Genomic DNA, 7372 nt, shown 5'->3' on the forward strand with positions numbered 1-7372 from the left:
ACCTACTTTCGCTTTCCCTCATTTCTCTTATCCAATCAATCATCAAGTCCTGTTGATTCTTTTTCCTGAATAAATTCTAGGAGCAATCTGCTTTTCTCTATCCCAGTGCAACTATGTTCACCCAGAACATTCTCTTCTCCCCACTGGATTAAATGAGACCTCTCATCACAGGTCTCATTTGTCCCCTCTGATCCAGTCCCCAAACTGCAACGAGTGGTCTTCAAAAATGCAAATGTGTTCGTCACACACTGTTCACTCCCAGCTTAAAACCCTTCAGTGCCTTGCTGCTACTCCTGATAAAGAGAAAACTTTTAACCCTGTGTTACAAGCAGTGTTAGGTTCCAACATCTGCTAATTTTTCATCCTTCACCATTTGTCTCTTATCCTCTCCACTCCTGACAGACTTGACTTCCAAAACAGTACTCCTATTTTTTAACCTCTAGGCTGTCCCAATTACCTGGAATATTCCTATTTTTCCTTCATATTTTAGTTCTTGAATATCACGTCTCTTGGGTGTGAGTTGAGGGTGAGAAGCAGATGCACTGGGAATGTTAGCCATCAGTGCATGTGTGGGACTTATAATCCTGGACCTGCTTACTCCAGATCTCCTGTATACCGTCACAAAATAAACTGCTGTGGGGCATACCTGACTCTGTATGATGGTAAATTAGATAATATCTAGACCAGGACTGGCAACTGGTATGTAAGGGTCAAACAATGTCTTTATCAGGATCTAGTGGTATGACAGGGACTGTTAATCAAAAGTAGAAATGTTATTTGCTTGGCCCCCAAACCCTAAAAGCCTGCATCATGACTGTCCTATCTGAGATTTCTATACATTTCATATAGCATCTTGATATTCCACAGACCGTTCTAGTATTGTGGGCCAAGGAGCAGAGCTTCTGACTCTAGAGCCTAGACAGTTTTGTGAGCCATTTCTTTCTCTGGATCCCATTTTAAGATGGAAACTTAAGTTAGCTGGTAAATTATTTAGAATGGCAACTCCCAAATGAGGTATATATTGCCTCCAATGTTTTAAGTTCTATGAGGCAAATAAAATGAGTGCATTTATAGGGAATAACAGGAATATTATAGATTAGATAATGTGGTCAGGGGTGGTCTCTCTAAGGAGTTCACTTTTTTTTTAATTTAATATATTTTTTATGCAGCAGGCTCTTATTAGTCATCAGTTTTATACACATCAGTGTATACATGTCAATCCCAATCGCCCAACTCAGCACACCACCATCCCCACCCCACCACGGTTTTCCCCCCTTGGTGTCCATACATTTATTCTCTACATCTGTGTTTCAATTTCTGCTCTGCAGACCGGTTCATCTGTACCATTTTTCTAGGTTCCACATATATGCGTTAATATGCGATATTTGTTTTTCTCTTTCTGACTTACTTCACTCGGTTTGACAGTCCCTAGATCCATCCACGTCTCTACAAATGACCCAATTTCATTCCTTTTTATGGCTGAGTAATATTCCATTGTATATATGTACCACATCTTTATCTATTCGTCTGTCGATGGGCATTTAGGTTGCTTTCATGACCTGGCTATTGTAAACAGTGCTGCAATGAACACTGGGGTGCGTGTGTCTTTTTGAATTATGGTTTTCTCTGGGTATATGGCCAATCGTGGGGTTGCTGGGTCATATGGTAATTCTATTTTTAGTTTTTTAATGAACCTTCTAAGGAGTTCACTTTTAAGCTAAGATAGGAGAATGAAAAGGGAGTAGCCAAGAGTTAGGGCCCTGGGCAGGCCACCCCAAAATGTGCCTTAATGGCATATTGATTATTTTGAATTAAAGTTACTTAAGAAATGGCTGATGTGATGTAAAATAGATAGCTAGTGGGAAGCAGCCGCATAGCACAGGGAGCTCAGCTCGGTGCTTTGTGACCACCTAGAGGGGTGGGATAGGGAGGGTGGGAGGGAGATGCAAGAGGGAGGGGATATGGGGATATATGTATATGTATAGCTGATTCACTTTGTTATAAAGCAGAAACTAACACACCATTATAAAGCAATTATACTCCAATAAAGATGTTAAAAAAATAAATAAAACCTCAAAAAAAAAAAAAAGGCTGATGCAAGAGCGTCTTTTTGCCCCTCCTCTCTGTCTCTCTGAAAGCAGGAAATAAACCTCCCATTTGAAAGCTGCCCTCCCTGTACCCAGAAGTAGAAAGACATCCTTATCACCAGAGGCAGGGAATTCAGGACCAAAAAGTTTATGTATATAAACCTTGTTACTTCTTTACTAATTTACTCCCCAAGCCCAAACTTCCCCCAAATTCCTTACTAATTAAGGACTCAAACCTAAATTTCTTTGTCCTGTCAATTCCTCTCAAATTTATTGTTTCTTTGTCTAAAATGTATAAAAGCTGCCTGCTTTGGCCACTTCTTAGGTACCATTGCTATGAGACCTCCATGGACACAAATGAAAAGTCATTGCTTTTTCTCCTGTTAATATGTATTGTGTCAATTTTATTATTAATCCAGCCACAAGAACTCTAGAGAGGTAGAGAGGGAAATTTCCCTCTCCCCAGCACAAGTGAACAGCAGAAGCATATCCATGAAGAGAGAACAGATGTGAGAAAGAGGGTGATGTGACTGGAGCATGGTGGACAGAGGGCAGGTGGCATCCACAGTTTGAAGATGGATCTGATTATTTAAGACACTATAGCCATCCATAGATATGGATCTGAATTTTATTCTAAGGTTCTAGAGGCAATTGGAGTCACTTACAAGAGTCAGAAACATGTTAGAAGGCAAAGAAACGTAGTAACAATGGAGTTTCAGATTGGCAAGCCTGGACTGAATTAGGAAACTTTTTCAAGTTCCCTGAGAAATTATATGTAGTTCTTTGCAAAGTGGATGAAGTTTCAATGTATATCAATGAAAGGAATTTTAAAATGCCTAAAGGGTAGACTAAAGTAGTTCTAGATTCTGTATAATTAAGAAAGCTAACTGCGGATTTCTCTAGTTTATAGTCAATATTTTTTCTGAGAAGCCTTAAATTTTTCATTCAGGGACGTGTTTTCAAAATGATCTAGCTAAACTTTTCATGATATAGGTGCAAAAACTGAGGCCCAAGGAGTGTGGAAATCAGTTGAATTTCACACAGGGAAGGACAGAGACCAATATCCTCCTGCACAGTGCCGGGGCGAGGGGGGTGGGGCGCAGGCGGGGAGGGGTAGGGATGTGGTAGGCAGAAACATGGAAGGAGAGGATGATGAACCAGGAAACACTTGGAGTATATCAAGTATATCGAGTGTATCTAAATTCAGCAAAAACATTAAACAGACCCTTGAGAGAAAGTTTAAGTAGTGACAAGTCAATTGGGAACATGGGAAACGTGGAGTGTTGAAAACAAATGGACTCAAATATGGCATAAAAACAACAGGAAATTAGATTAGATCCCTTAGCAAGGCTAGAGGCTTCAGAAAGGGAAAGAAAGTAATTTTTCGTAGCCCTGCTTATTTCCCCAGGGGCTAATATGTGGCTGTATATTTAAGGATGCTTTCATTAGATTTCAGTACTTCTGATTTAATAAATTTAGTACACCCTGGGATTTTCCAGCAGAAAAGAAGTTGATACCACGTTCGTTAAGTGAAACTGTGTAGAAGAGAGAGTTAAGTGTCAAATCTATCCCTTTTCTTATTTCCCAAGTTTGCTGATAAAGGAGTCATAGGACGCAATAACGCTAGGGTCAAACCACCCTTGTCGATTTGTAGTGTTAGAGCACTTACCACCTTATGGGAGTTCCCTAGGCTGCCTGTCAAGTGAAATTTCAAGAATTCCCTTATGAAGGGTTAATAAAGCCAAGTCCAAGATATGAGTTCCCGGTTGAAATGTAATTCATATGGGTGCCTCTGATTAAACAAGCTGCTGTTAAATATTGCTCTAGTAGCCCAAATTCCATCCACTTTTAAGCTAATGTGTTTTCCTTAATGACCACCATTTGAGAGCTCACATATTTGGAAAACTCCACCACCCTTTTAAAATTTTATTTTTAGAGAAAATATGTACTTGGAAACATTAAGCCCATATGATTATGTTAGATTTTTAGCAGAAAACTAATGTAAAAGATAGGGACACATTTTCAGAAGCACAGTCTTAGAAAAATCAATATTTTTCAGCACATTGCAATTTTCAAAATATCTCACATTGATTATGTCATTCATTATATGTGATAAATAAGACTGGTTCTTCGTAAAGTAAGAGAATTAGAGGGTTTTGCAAATTTAGTTTGTCAGAAAAATTGGGTCCTTCACTCTTCAGTTCAATGGTCAATAGACCCACGATCAAGTCTCGACTCTGTCACTTGAGTATCTCACTTAACTTCTTCTGATTTTCAGATTCTTCATTTGTAAAATCATTCCAATAATTCCCAGAGCTCCGTAGGATTGTTATGAAAACTAATGAGTAGCTTAAACAAGGGCAAGACAGTAGTATGTTATTTATTTTTGTATCGCCAGTCCCTGAATTGCTCCATGAAACAGTTTGTAATTAATATATTTCCAAAGAAGTTGATAAACTAAGACATTATAAATTAACAGCTCATTGTTAATCAGATAACCTTTTTTTCCACCGTCATTGCTTGCTATGAAGCTTTATCCCACATGCTGCCTATCTTTCCTGTAACAGTCAATATAGTCTATTTATAGTAGACAGTATAGTCTAAAATATTTTTTTCTTTAGAATACCAGGCTTTAGAAATGGCACTCTTATTAAACAACATGGTAACTAAAGAGTGATGAAACTAAAAAAAGATGTTTAAAGAATATGAAATCCAGAGATGGGAGATACGTATTCATACGTTTACAGCCTCATTCAAGACCCATAACAGTGCTGATTGTTGCACTTTTTTTTTTTTTCTGGGCAGGTTTGCAATAGGAGGTACATCATATATACTTATGCTATGTCTGATCTGATTCAATGTTCTCATTTTACTATGGAGGATTAGTTGACAGGATTGACACAGGATCAAAAATAGACCCAGATACTAAGAATATTACTTTTATCTATGTATTTTAAAATAAATATCTACCATCATCTTAAAAGTAAAACTCTGTTTAAATTTGATTTTGCCCCCATTTTGTCTATATTTTCACAATGCTCCTTTACGAAACTACGTGATTAAATGATCTTATATGACAGAGGGATGACTGGGTAAATTCATGTGGAAGAAACAGATCCAGATGAAATATTTCTCACTAAAATTAAACAGTAAACAGGTGTAAGGTGTTAATTAACACCTAGCATTTAGATGACAACTGAGTACAAACTGAGAAAACAGAATCAGAGACCATGAACATATCTTGAGGTGATCAAGAAAGAGGAAAGCAAGGGCTTCCTCTGTCCGCCTGCCGATGCAGGGGTTGCGGGTTCGTGCCCCGGTCTGGGAAGATCCCACGTGCCGCTGAGCGGCTGGGCCAGCGAGCCATGGCCACGGAGCCTGCGCGTCCGGGAGCCTGCGCTCCGCAATGGGAGAGGCCACAACGGTGAGAGGCCCGCGTATGGCATAAACAAAAACAAACAAACAAACAACAAGAAACAAAAAGAGGAAAGCAAGATAAACCAGAAAAAGAATCTGTTAATAGTACAAATTTAGTAATAAGGGATCATTTGTATTCAGTATAAAATATGGACTACTGGCATCTGTTTAAGTGATTTCCATCATTTATTGCCAACTTACACTGCTTATTCAAAATTATGCAACCACTCCTTACCTTCGGCAGATGCTAACCAAATTAAAGGTATATGAACTGGTAAGAACTAAATTCCTAAGACGACTGATTCTGCAGACTTAGCATTTTCTTGAGACGATCCTCCTAGAATATTCTTGTGGACTTCCTTCTAAACAAGAAATGTGAGTTTACATTTGGAGCCCATTTTATTTTTAGAAAAAAAATTGCAGATCTAAATAATTCATCTATTTTTTAATAGAAACACAAATAGAAGTACCATTCTAGGCCAAATAAGTGACGCCAAACTTTTTAAGGGTGAATTTAACCAACACACGCAGCAAAATATTCAAGTGCAGTTCTTTAAAATGGATGCTAATTCACAAGACTAGGTGATATGGTAATCAATCATTACAGTTGTATTCAATATAATTTATTGTGTAACTCCTATCTTGTTTTATGGAAATAGATGAGCTCTTAATTAGTGTAAAGAAGTCAGAGAATTTTCTCAAGAGAGCTTTTAAGAAGCACGTTTTAGGGGATTTGGAGTAAGACTTTAAAGTCAGTTATGGCTACGAATCCAATAAAAAGCTGTAGGCGTTTATGTTCTCATTTTCATTTTGTTTCCTCTTGGTAGTTCAGAGAGACCTCAGTCTATTGCTCTCTCTTACATTTAAATTTAGGGTCCATTTCTTAAAAATGGCATGGGAGACGTATATTCCCTTACATAATGTTCCTATAGATAACACCAAGGTCATATCGAGTAGAAAGCACACAGTACATGGAAATTGTTATAAGTGGGGAGCCATTCAATCTAAAGAAAAATTGTTGCAATTGAAAGCCCCTGTAACTTATCTGCATCCGTTTCTCTCTCTTAGGGTTCTGGTTCTTAGCTCTTGGGGAAAGGTAAGCAGGGAATCTGTTGACTTTTAGAATAATTCCAGGAAACTACGCCAGCACCAGATTCAAACAGGTGTGGGGTCTCACGTATAGTTGGGTAGGTTGTTCATTAAGGACTCTTGTTCAAAGAGTGACCACTTCCCCTGAGTCTGGACTGACTGACTGTCCTGAAGCTCAACCATGGTGGCCCCAGGTGACAGAAGATCATTCAGAACGGAAAAGTGCCACAGAGTGTGTGGGCAGACAGTAAGGGGAGCAAAGGCACAAACTGAAGGATGTAGATAAGACTTGCAGCCCAGAAGTCTATTAAGCCTCATTAAGTCTCAGCCTACCAGACACATCGATGGCTGTGTTAAATTTGTGTTGCCTGGGGAATAAAATAAATGAAATTTATAAAGTTCAGAGCCAAAAGTTTCTAGGCTCAGTTCTGACGCTTCTGATTTATTTTCTCAGAAAACACTGACTTTGGAGTTCAGACAGCTCTGTGCCAATGAAGCACTTCGAGATGGCTTTAAACTTGTACTTAAAAAGTCATCTTTGTCAGCTCTGTGACCTGGCACCAAAATTGCTTCAAGTGAAGCAAGTTCCCGCTCCGGCTCCTTCCACAGCCCCACTGTGGAAGGAAATTCAAATCAAGCATGAACACACTGCTCTTTTCTTTTTTTTTTTCTTTTAAACCCCAATTAAATTGTATTTTCACACTATGGGGCAGTGTGCAGGACAAGTTATTTACATGGATCTTAGAAGGATAGAGGGTAGAGTGTCACTGTCACATTTT

The sequence above is a fragment of the Lipotes vexillifer genome, unplaced genomic scaffold, assembly GCF_000442215.2.
Source record: "Lipotes vexillifer unplaced genomic scaffold, Lipotes_vexillifer_v1.1 scaffold1411, whole genome shotgun sequence".
NCBI lineage: Eukaryota > Metazoa > Chordata > Mammalia > Artiodactyla > Lipotidae > Lipotes > Lipotes vexillifer.